Source organism: Haliotis asinina, chromosome 16, assembly GCF_037392515.1.
Source record: "Haliotis asinina isolate JCU_RB_2024 chromosome 16, JCU_Hal_asi_v2, whole genome shotgun sequence".
NCBI lineage: Eukaryota > Metazoa > Mollusca > Gastropoda > Lepetellida > Haliotidae > Haliotis > Haliotis asinina.
This window is the reverse complement of record NC_090295.1, coordinates 24,297,903-24,311,140: the sequence shown is the minus strand read 5'-3', so window position 1 is coordinate 24,311,140 and position 13,238 is coordinate 24,297,903. Positions and strand designations below refer to the sequence as shown.

Genomic DNA, 13,238 nt, shown 5'->3' with positions numbered 1-13,238 from the left:
CTGGATAAAACAACGCCTTCTGAACGGTTATTTTATTCATTCTGCTTTAAAAATAGGGTCGGCGCCTGAATTCAAGGGTCGGTAGTGTAATCGGAGCCAGAACATATTTTCGGCCTTATCATAAACGTTATATTGCCATATGCCACGATACAAAAGAGCATGACCATTTAGCATCTGCCTTCTAGAGAGACAGTACTCGACTCACCAATCCCCTGTGGCTAGCGATATTTCTGTAAGTCTGCTGGGATTGGCACTAAGATATAATGAGGGGTTCTTGGGCCCACTAGGCCACACACTATGGTTTAACAAGGGAGCAATTTGAATCTGAATCTGGATTGTCCATTATCCGCTGATCTTGCCTTCATCGGGTTTTCATGGAAAGGAAAATCTACACGCAAACCATTCACCATTCAGTATACGGTCTCTGTCTTGACTTTGATTCCACTTAAATTCTCTAATCTTTGTAAAGCCATTACAGGTTGTAGATCATGGTTCATAAACATGATGCAAAGCAGGGCTAATGAAGCTGTCAGAAGGATAACGTCAAAATATATCAGATAATTCGTTTCAGATACACAGCACGTGTAGTGCACAGGTTTCGCACGCGATACACGTTGCACAGCCCTATTGTACATTAGAGTCATCAGCTATGTTAAACACAAAAGTGTGCGGTAATTATTTTATGTTTAGGGAGTAGGGGAGAGTTCTGATAGTTCCCCATTAAGATGGTTATAACGAAACTGATTCACTTGTCCACTGGGCTGCACTAATATTTCGTCCAATAAAGATTCACATGAACGAGGATGCACCTAGCCACACAAGTATGAATGGAGATTACATTTCCTGGGTGCTGTCGGTGTACATCATCGTTAAAGATACTCTGCTGATGCAAAGAAACAATATTCACACAAGAATTGCCATTAGCTGTTACAACCAAGTTGAATAAACCCCAGCTTAGGCCTGAAGACGGGAACCTGAAGGCTAGGGTCACAATTATCTGCAGTTTTTTCTTTTGTTTGTTTGTTTGTTTTTGTTATATATATATAGTGATTTGGTGATGATCTTTGTCAATATAGACCAACGAAAATAAACATATTTCAAATAGTAATTTGGTCGACAAGAACAGTGTATCTGGCTGTTTAATACAATCTTGCTGAAGAAATATCGTAAAAGATAAATTATTCATTATCGATTGAGGCCAAGCTCATAATACATCAGCATATCGTATCTCAACTGGGATAGTACAATAATTGATGAGTCATTACATCCGGGTGCCGGTGTCCTCCAGAATAACAGTGCTGACACCATATAGCAATTATCTGATTGCATCCGGTCTTTCATTCGAAACAGTTAAAATATGCTGTTAAACTAATGCCTCGGCTATGCGTCGTGTTATGAATATAAAGAACATAACATAACATTAACATAACACAACACGATACAACACAGCACAATACAATAGAACTGGCTTGAAAGATGAGGAGACAAACATTTCTTTGCATAACCTGCATTCTGCATGTATAGATATATATCATACGTACACGTGTATACTTCTGAATATTAACATGAATAAGTTTAAATGTTAGTAACACTTCACTGCGTGTTGTGTTCTTCCGAAATCCATTTCCAGAATATTTTGAATAGTGAAATGTCCACTTTTAAGTTCAAAGCAACAACGTATGCTTTTTATGCTTTACTTTCAAGCACTATAAACAAGACAAATTCCCACGAAAATCAGAAACGAGATTGACTGATTAAACATCTTGAAATTGGTCTCCTCGTTCACGTCCAATTTCCACAAATATGTACCAGACGGCAGGCATACATTGCATACAAACATCACATAGATAGGGCCGTCAAGTTGTATTATATGACGGCTTTATAACATATATTTTTGCAAACAGAAAAATCATTAGGGTGATTTCGTTATCAGTTATGCAAACAACGGCGGTGCCACTGCGTCCCCACCTGCATGCGGCATGTAGATATCGATTTTATCACAAGGAATAAAACAAATTCTTTCGGATAAGACTCAACAGTCAAAGTTATAGACGAATATCGGTGTATACCCAGTATGCTTCAAGGACCTGTTGCTTTCGAACTAGTTGATCCACTTGAGTAAAATAACTGGAAATGCTGATGAAGAACACTGTCCAACAACACTCCTAAGATTAGTTGGTGTCACCAGTGTAGACGTTATGTTGGCTTAGAACTTCTTGACCGGCCCTCGTATTAATCATTGTTATTATTTATCAATCTTGATACAGCACGACTATGTCAGGGTCACCCGAACCCTCTTTGCTGCCATTTAATCTGCCGATAAGTGGTGGTGGTGGTGGTAGGGGGGGGGGGGGGGGGGGGAGAGGGGTGGTGGTGGTGGTGATGATGATGATGATGATGATGATGATGATGATGATGATGATGATGATGGTGGTGGTGGTGGTGGTGGTGGTGGTGGTGGTGGCGATGATGAAAGGATCGGAGTCATTAAAATATAGAGTGTGTTCTCGTTGTCAACATATGACGACTAGAAATCATGTTTTACCCCAAGAGGTGAATAATTGCCAGCATAATGACGGTGGCGCCTCTGACGGCGTTGGTCGTTACGGAGGGAGTCACAAACGCTTGCAGAACTCAAAACTCGAGCACCCACGTCTCAGAATTAGCATGTCATCCTGTATAATACTCAGTGCAACCAATTAGAAAGCTGTGTCAAAGAAGTCTGATCATATCTAATCTGATGCAAGCGCCTTTCCTGGAACCAACCCTGTGATATAATAATACGAAGTCACCAGGTGCACCCCCTCCTGAAACATCGTAACAGCGTCTACATATCCATTAGCAACGTTTATAGCTGGCTGTGGCGGGTCTACAGATCAACGTTGCATCAGATAAAAGAGATCGCTACATTGATGATATCGGTGGGCGGTCCCAATGTTTAATGCGCTTTAAGTTGATCTTTTGAATTACTGCTACAGAAAGATCCACTTGAAAGGCTAAAGGCATGGCATCATGAAATCAGAATATGTCTCGGAATGAGATGTAATGTGCTGATGAGGTTTGAGATACTTCAACGGCGTCTGTAAATGTCAATTTATCGGGAATGTTTCATACTTCAGTATTTAGTTATAGACAGTTTATGAGGAAAATTATTCGTTTTGGGATTGGCAATAACGTTCAATGATGTTATTCGTACGAGATGAATGCAAGGGAAATCAATATTTTGGGGGTGCAGTACAGGTTACATTAAATATATATAGTAAATGGCATGTATGTCAGTTTCAGAAGAAGATCGAGTAAAGATATTTGACCAGTAATTCATTCAGTGCTATATGAAAAAAATGTCAGCATAGAATCAGTGATCCAGTGCTGTTGAGAAGCAGCCTCAAACGCCATGGTGCTCATAATCCATAGTCCTACGGCTTATGACACTGCATATCGTTCCTCTGACATTGGATAAAAATACCGGAATCGCATCTGGTACCAAGCGGTATAAATTAATGCGGGAAACATCAACGACAAACACTTTACACATTTCACTTACCTTCCCAAACACGATCCATTCACAGACAAGCTCACTGTCATTCTCTCGGTCAATCAACCACCCAACCCAAACATACTCTCACTGACTTACTCTCTCATTTACCGGTCGACCTAACCAACCAATGAATCAACATATCCTGAACTCACCCACATAGCCAATCAACCATCCACTCAGTCACTTTGTAACTTACTTACCCAACAATTTACCCACAATCACTTACCCAACCACTTACATAATTAGATATCCAACTACTTGTACAAACATTTACCCAACAAGTTACACGATGACTTACACAGTCACTCACCCAACAAGGTACACGATGACTTGCATAGTTACGTACCCAACTACTTATACAATCACATATTCGACAACCTACACAATCACTTACACAATCACCTAACCAACCACTTACACAATCACATAGCCAGCCACTTACACAATTATTTACACAACCACTTACCAATCACATGCTCAATCACTCACACAATTACTTACCGAACCACTTACGTAACCACATACACAATCACTTCCACAATCACTTACCGAACCACATTCCCAGTCACTTACACGACCACTTACACATCCACCTAAACCACAAAATCACTTTACAGTCGCCTAACCATCCAATGAACCAACGATCCATCTATCCCTCACTCACTCATCCACTCAAGCTGCCATCCAAACCATCCAATCATTCACTCAATTCCCATTCTCTCAGTCTCTCACTCACTGGCGTCAACCAAACAATTTCCTGTTAATCATTATTTCAACAACTAACATTTTCATCCCCGACAGACCCATCTGTACACACAAATAAACACATCTCCACTTGACGTTCAAAACAAAGCCCGTATCCATGGCACCTGAGGAGTGATGGGAGAATGATCGTAGCACCTCTCATTCCGATCAAACCCAGACAACCATAACAAGAACAGCGTACTAAGATGCTGTAGTCTGTTGTCTGGAGGAAATTTCAGATTATTAACTGAATCTGCCGTCTCAAAACCTCTGCACACCATGTTTCATCTGGGACCACAGCAATGTGGGCGTAATTGAAACAGAGGCGTCATGTTTCTAAGCCGACCATTAAACAACTGTGGAGAAAGATAGACCAGAAGAACAGAAGAACTAGAGTAGCAATAACATTGTGTTTACATCTTACTGAGAACTCGGTGCCAGCTGCCATGTCATGGGATGCTGTTCGGAGCTGTATGTTTCGGAAACCATTTTGAGGTATACTTATGGGCATTAAGTGGGTTCACTGCGGTGTCCCTGTTGGTAATGGGGAAACAAACAAGTCAATACGTTTACTTAGGTTCAAGTGAGCACTAAGAGTTTTATTCTCAGGGTCAAAAGTCAAGATTCACGTAGTTACTGTGAGCAAGCACCGAATATAAAGCAGAATATTTGAAAGTGAAAATATCTCGTGAGTGTTTGTTTGAATCAGTGTTCCTTTTTATTTCGGTGTTGGTTTGTTGTTTAAAGCCGCATTCGGGAATGTTCCAGTTATATGGCGTCGGTCTCTTAATAACAGGGCCTGGGTCAGTCAATCCAGTGATCAACATTGTGAACATCGATCTACGCAATCGGACTGAAATAACAAGTGTCAGCGAATCTGACCACCCGATCCCGTTACTCGTCTCTTTCAACAAACATGGGTTACTGAAGACCAGTTACAACCCGAATCTGTACGTATCCATTCAAATCTGCATTACGGGCGGTCGGCTGGCCAAGTAGTGAAGGTGTTCGCTCGTTTCGTCGAAGTTCGAGTTCGACTTCCCAGACTGATAAAATGTACGAAACATGATAGTGCGTAATGGTGTCTGAAAACGACATAAAACCAAACGAAGGTGGAGAATAAAGCCTACTCTTTTCAATAGATCCTGCAAGTTAGAAATCACACCATCTGCATTAAGCCAGAAATTTGTGCAAATGTCAAAAATAACATTAAATACGAAAATAGCATCACCTTTTAGTATTTAATTCATGATTATACGTATTATAACATCGTTCTTAATTCGACGCTTTCGGGTTGATTGTAAAGCTGTAAAACGAGGTTTAGTCATAGTAAAACATACCCTTCCATCCTTCTGAAGACATAGCTCAATACAACCACACATAATATGGAGAAAGGAATTCTGCATGCCAAAAATATCTGACACTAACGCCTTGAAAAAAAATACTACTAAAGGGCGGTAATTTGCACGTGCTTCCTGTCTGTATTAATCACACGTGGTTTATCACCAGCGTATCAGAAGCTGGTACGTAATGTGATACAATTATTACACCTTGGCTCCAAATTTATGAGTCTTCCAGGACTGCAATATCAGATCGGGGGTTAAACTAAATGGTTCACTGACAGATATCTTCATCAATTGGAACTTCCTCTTTCACGGTCGGCAATGAATTACTTTTTGTTGGCACTTGAAACGTGAATATCATGGCACTATATTACGTTTTGTCTGCTCTGTGTTACATTCCTTCTAATGCGGGCTCTGGGGTAGCCAAGTGGTTAAAGCACTCTGTCATCACTCCTAAGATCCGTGTTCGATTCCCAACATGGGTACAATGTGTGAAGCCCATTTCTGGTTGTTGGGATACTGTTAAAAGAGGCGTAAAACTAAACTCATTCACTCATTTCTAATACATGATCAAAACAAGGGAAATGGCGATTTAAACACCCAGAATGGGGAAGTCTGTGTGGATGTTTGCTTGCTAGCTGTTTCACTTATAATTAGCTACACTCACGTTATATGACGGTGACATACAGTAGACACTCCAGTAGTAGATCAGCGCTCAGGGGTATAATCAACAGACGAACCAAGTCACATTGTCTCCCGCCTGAACATCTGCGGGACGGGAGATTTTCTAACGCAAGCGGGTGGTGCAATTGTCACAGGCGCCGTTAACACTAGTGCTGAGTTGCCTCCCTTTTGATTACGAAAACGAATTGGTTTCAATTACAGTGAAAGCTGTGAAAACCAGCATCTGTCCAACACTGGCGTAAAATCTCAGTCCCGTCCGTGGTTTGTGCATTTACCATCAGCTCCATAATCCGGCACATTGTCTAAACCGGATTATTTCTTCAATCCCAATGAGTGCCAGTTTGGACAGCTTCCACTGTAATTATATTTGTAAATTTATCGTCATCATAGTCGTCTTCTTGCGTGTCACTAAAGTATCAAACATCTAACATCTGTATAAATTCGGGCTTACCTCCCATGGCAAGAATAACAGTACCTATAAAATAAAAGTTACATTGCTTTTTGGGACTGGAAAGTCGTGCCGGAAATATACAGGTGCCGGATTAGACAATCTTTTAATGGTCATTATAACGTTGTAAAATGGCGGAACCATGAGTTTATGTCGGTTTTGACAGTGCGCCGGATAAGACAGGTGCCGGTAGTTGTGGGTCTTGATCAGAATGCATAAGCCCTATATTTTAGCTGCAATAGAAGTAATTCCCAGCAAACAAACAATGTGACACAGTTAATTTAGAAATTTGAACTAGAAGTTACTAAATGAGATTTTAATACTTTTAGTTATTGGGGATGAAATCGTCGTCGACCATAGAGATCTGCAGAACAGAAAAGCTGTGGGTCCGAGTGGTTTTCAGTCGGCTTTGGGCCTAGGGACGTTCGTTAATTTCCAACGCTGTTTATAAATCAACTGACTGGCTCACTCACTCTCTGACGCACTCACTCTCAGTGTCTGACTCGCTCTCTCACTCACTCATTGACTCAATCATTGACTCACACACGCACTCTCTGACTCACTCACTCATGCAGTCTCTGATTCACTCCATCTCCGGCTCATTCATTGACTCACTCACTCACCGATTCTCTCATTGAATCACTCACTCACACTCTGACTCACTCACCCAGTCTCTGCCCCACTTGCTTACTCGCTCACTGACTCACTGACTCAGTCTCTGATTCATTGACTCACTCTTTGACGCACAGACTCACTCACTTTCTGACTCACTCTCTGTCCCACTTACTCATTCACCGACTTACTCACTACCTCAGAAATAGGATGGAGAAAAATTTGCACGGAGCATCGTTAGTGCGCAATCCTTGAAAGACGGACAAGCATGGGACAGTTTTACAATGGGGCATCAGTCAACAACGAGTCGTTGTTCCGAACGCGGTATTCTGTGGACTTTATACTGTGTAATTATACAAATGGAATGAGACATGTAGCTTACTCCTCAGTGACAGAGCAAAAAGTAAGATAACCAGATGCAACTTCAGGAGACTTATGGCGAGAACAACTAGTTAAACAAGCTCAAAGAAACCGAATAATGCATGGCTTCCTTAATTACAGGTGTCCCGCTGAAATATGATTAGAATGTAGAGTAACGGACAGGTGAACACATCTCTTCTACTGGAATTTACTAATAGGAACGAGTGAATGTCGTTTTATGTCGTAATCGGCAATATTACACCAATGTCACAGCGGTCTGTGAATAATCGGACAAAGTAAACGAGCGAACACTTTGTCTACTAGGCTACCACTTCACCCACAATATGTACGAAACCTAACACTTATTCATTGATGGGTTCTTGTTCCATTCCCTTGTAAGGAGCTGGAGCGTCTCCCTCAACACGAATTCATTGTTTGCCATACACCTCAAGAAAAACACAGCAAGGATTCGCATCAACAGCGGACTCCGAATCACAGTAATCAATGAGCACAAATAGGAAGTACCCCTTCCAAACCATGCTTCAGTAGTCCTTTGTGATTAATCTTATTAGCATCTCGTTGAAATCGAGACTACGTTGAAATGTACCCCAGATGTTAACGAATCTCGGAATCCATTTTTGTGTACACTCAGTATATCCATCACACAGCAATATAAATCAGAACGCCTTTTCATACCATTTTGAAGAACGCTGCCGGTGTGCATATAAAACATCCTTCCCGCATACATCTGTCAGAAATCCCCAATGAAACCCAACACTGCATGGATGATTTACATCAATTTCATTAGTGAGAAAGGACGCTCGTCGAAACCGACCGGTGAAGATCAGGGTTAGAATGGATCTTCTGCACCACAAGCTTGTCGTAAGAGTCGACTAACGGGATCCGGAGGTTGGGTTCGCTGATTTTATTGACATATGTCTTTGTATCCCATATGCGTAGATCGATGCTCATGTTGTTGATCACTGGGTTCTCTGGTGCAGACTGGATTACATACAGAGCGATGCCGTAGAGTGCGACGTTAAACAAGAAACGAACAAAAGAAACGAAACACATCCAATTGTTTCATGGCAATAATATAATATCACAACGAACATTTGAATGTATGCATAGCAAATAAGATAAGAGAGGGAGTGATGATGTTTACCTGACAAACAGAAGAAAGCTGATCAGCCACGATCTTTGATAATACAGTCAGTATATACCCTGAGCAACCCGATGTCAACTGCACATTAGAAAAACATTTACAAAAAAGATACATTACTGCTCTCTGTATTTTTCACACGTTTATATGTGTGAGACTCGTTGCTTGGGTGACTAGATTACCTGTTTGTATATCTGGTTGCTATGACAATTATCACAGCTAGGTATGTGATTCAGTGCTTCAGTCACACACACCCACTGATGAGAGCCTAATGACAGAATGGTTTCTAAATGGTGATTGCCTTTTAACACATGGATGTCATTTTTTGAAAGCAAGGGATTATTGGGTTTCAGTGAATTAAAATCAATAACTAAAGCAAAGAGATCAGCACATTTGAGACATGTCAGGAAATTCAGAGAACACGTATTCTCTGTTCTTTAACACCGCAGTCATCAGCGTTCTGGGTATGCGATAACAATGTGTAAACAATCGTGTTTGGACCTGACAGTTTAGTGACTGACATCATGAATGTCAACTGGGGCATGATGATGCGTATCCTGCTCGTCAGAGAACCTGGCCATCCGATCCCCTTAGTCTCATCTTACGGCAAGCATAGGATTCTGAAAATACACTTTAACCCAGCTCTTCGTAGAGGTTTGCTGTAACGATGACGATATATTATGCGACGCTTATAATTAGGACATTGAGTGATGCTGGTTACTTTCATATTTCTGGCATGGTGCTACAGATCTTGGGGGATAATCGAGCAAAATATTGAAATCGAACCCATGACTAGCGGCTCTGCAACATGTCAAATCAGAACCGTTAAACTTGCCAGAATAGTTTCTAAAGATATATTTATGCATATTGTGAAGAAATGTATTCAGATAGCTGATATGATCTCCCCTGTGAAATATTGTTTTGACAGTAGATTTTTACAATGCCCTGACATCATAACTTCCATGATTTGCAACGCTATGACATCAGAAATGACGTCACTGTACCATGGCATCGTGCTGTGGAAGTCTAATGGCAGTACCGTGTTCAGAGATGCACATTTGTCATTGAAAACAAATGAAGAGTGACTTTTTATGATAAAAAGAGTCGCATACTCGTATCTTCTGATATAAAATACACAACTCGTTTAAAAAAGTGTAAATGTCTATGACTTTATCAACTCGTGATGATATATTTCATATCAAAGACACTGGGGTGAGTTACTCTACATATTAATTAGACATATCAATCTTAAATTCAAATATTAATTTTCAAATTGAAAAATCTAACTTCTGGGTGTTTTTCAACTACCAAGTACTGATTTGTGTAATGTATGTGTGTAAACGAAATACGGTGTTTATATTGAAAGGATTGTGTAGACAAGACTCGATCAGTTACAGACTACCGACTCATAGCTGTAAAATTGTGCGGCTTGAAATTAAATAGACACAAAGCAGTCACATGAAAAGATGTTCATGGACAATCATGGTGATGACAGATTCTGTTTGCAAAGTTTGCAATAAGCATAAGCAAGTTTGTTTAGTACAAAAAAAATTAAAAATTATAAACATGAACCAGAATGATGTCGCCTAGACTAACACTGTATGTGTCTTTCATGAAACCTAGGAGTTTTGCACAATGACAATGGGTTATTGTGATTCTGTGTTATTCTATTCGGGGTATTCTCCAAGAAAAATGGTAACATGTAGTTACAAAACCTACCTTACATAGCTGTCCAAACGGTATCCGTCTTCAATACACCATGCTTTGCTTTCAGTTATCAACTTAATCCCGTCTCATCCTCTCCATCACATCTTTATTCAGAAATCCGGTACCAGCAAGAATTTACCAACTTTCGAGGCACCAAGGATACGGCAGTTAACATTTAAGTATTCCAAAACTATGAGAGCGCGAGTCCGAGAAACTTGTGACGTCAGATTGAAGCGAACCACGTTTCCAAGGTGTTTGTAATCACGTGATTATTGTCCCACGCTGTAGAATCTGTCCAAAGTGAATTACGGCTTGATTGAGCAGCGCGCGGTAAAATGATATGGGAGTGTCGATTCCTGGAGATCTCTGTAGAAAATGTCTGTGGAATGGGTTTTCAGGTGATGTGCACGGTGGAGCTGGAGAAGGCTGCCACAATATCAATCCGGCGGCGTCAGTGTGCGCTTATTTCGTGATCTGGAAGATAATGTTCATCTTCAGATAATGGTCAGTTTTATCTTCAGGTTTCCATGTCCAACAAAGAAAATCACCATAACAACATCGTTCAGTAAAGAAAAGCTATTGTTATTTTTTTTTTCGCATAATGTGAACGATGTTCCATGAAAATGAAAATTAAAAAAATACACTCTACCGTTCTGAAGGTGCAAATGAGACTCAAATGTTTGATAGATCAATATATATGTACATTAAGCCATGATATTACATTAATATGATTAATCTTGATATAAACGAGGAGCAAAATAAACACGTTTGTCACCATAAAAAAGCCAAAATCTATTACTAAATGCTTCTTCACAACAAGATACATCAGCTACAAGGTAACTGGTAGTGCCACGAGGGTAGGACGTATGTCTTTGGCCTGTTACTTTCCTTACTTTCAAATGAAGCCATTTTTGGCAGATCGTGATCGATAACTTATTTTCCGCTGTTTTAAATTCTGCCCTCAGATTACCTCTAAACAGCGAGCAGAAGATGTGCGCGTTGTTTTTGTTAAACGTCATTTCCACAAGAAGTGCACGTTCGATATTAACTTGTTTGAAACACATTAACATACAAATACCAAACATTTGGCACCGTGTACATCTGCGTGACTGAGATGGACTTATGGTTCATTTAAGTAAGAATTAGCGAAAGAGGCACAAATTCAGAAAACCCATCTTGGCTGAATTCTCTAGTCGATTAGATCAGGTTTGTAGGTAACGAATGATTTTCTACTTAACGTTTTTAACCATTAACCACAATAATTCAAGAGCTTGGTGAACATATTTAACTTATCTGCCAAGTTTATTACAGAAGAAGTATGTGGCTATGTTTCAACAAACTCTTTACGACAGGATAACATAAGCAATATAGATAGTGTTATCATTCAGTTACGCAATCTGTGTCATGAAGAATCACTTTTTTCCATTTAGCATCTTTGGGCCTGTTTTTCACAAACCATTCACGTAGATTGAAGACAATAAGCAAATGTGATAAACTCATATCAACTTCCATTAGACGATGACGTTCACAAGAATGTCACCCAGTATTGTTGTTTCTTGCTTGATAACACCGTGATATGGCCATACAAAAGCAGGTATTTAGTGCGCGGTCGTGTGAACTGGCCCGATGTTTGAACTAAAACAGACAGGCTAATTTAGACCCTCGTTACCCGTCATCGCGAGTGCAGTGTGTTGAAATCGAATTAGTTCTCGTGAACGACATCCGTAAGAGAACCGTTATATTTGTTCTGTGTGTCCAAGAGCTCATGCTGTTGGGAGACTCCTTTAGGAGAAGTATTATGAAGAGCTCTTATTGAAGTAATCTGTATTTGCATATGTGAGGTGAGCATTCTTCGTTACAATGTGCAGTTATTTAGTTAAAAGGTGGTAATAACTCAAAATATTCTTTCTGGTTGTAATATGAAGATCAAAGATTGTGAAATGAAATATATAATTCGTTTCACATGTTCTCCATTCACGAAATATTGCTATATCCTAATGAAGTTGTCTGTATAAATAAAAACACAATTAGAATGCATTTGAAATCTGAACCTTCGGGTTGTACGTCTTGCTTTAAGGCGGTTAATTGCTTGCCACAAAAGGCGACTATGCTTGTCGTAATAGGCGACTAACGGGATCAGGTGGTCAGGCTCGCTGACTTGGCTGACACATATCATCGGTTCCCGTTTGCTCACATCGATGCTCATGCTGTTGATCACTGCAATGTCTGCTCCAGACTCGATTATTTACAGACCACCGTTTCGCATAAATATTGCTGAGTGCGACGTAACATTAAACTCAATCACGCACTCCGACGACATTCCGGGTGTATACAATTCTTTGTCATTCTCACATTTTCATTCCTTTCTATTCTGTCTTTTTGATAGTTTAATTCCATATAATTCAATTTTTTAACATTTCCATACTTTTCAATCGTATCTTTTTCACAACTGGATTTGATGCAATCCAATCTTTCTGACATTAGGATTCCATATAAATTTTAAGTTTTCGACATTTCGATTCCTTTCCATTCCATCTTTTCGGCAAGTCTATTCATTACGATTCCATCTTCTTCCAGTGACTTCTATTAATGTCATGACAATACAACCCCTAGATATACACAGTGAACAGAACTGACGGT

The 13,238-nt window shown here is 40.0% G+C and overlaps 1 protein-coding gene across 1 annotated transcript in view; it reads right to left on the bottom strand.

The window, feature by feature from the left end:
- Positions 1-10,753, bottom strand: part of LOC137268243 (transmembrane protein 26-like) — a 42,048-nt gene extending 31,295 nt beyond the window's left edge. The window contains exon 1 of the mRNA XM_067802780.1: positions 10,611-10,753. The gene's annotated coding sequence lies outside the window, so the exon portion shown is untranslated. The remainder of the gene's footprint in view (positions 1-10,610) is intronic.
- Positions 10,754-13,238: the final 2,485 nt, after the last annotated feature.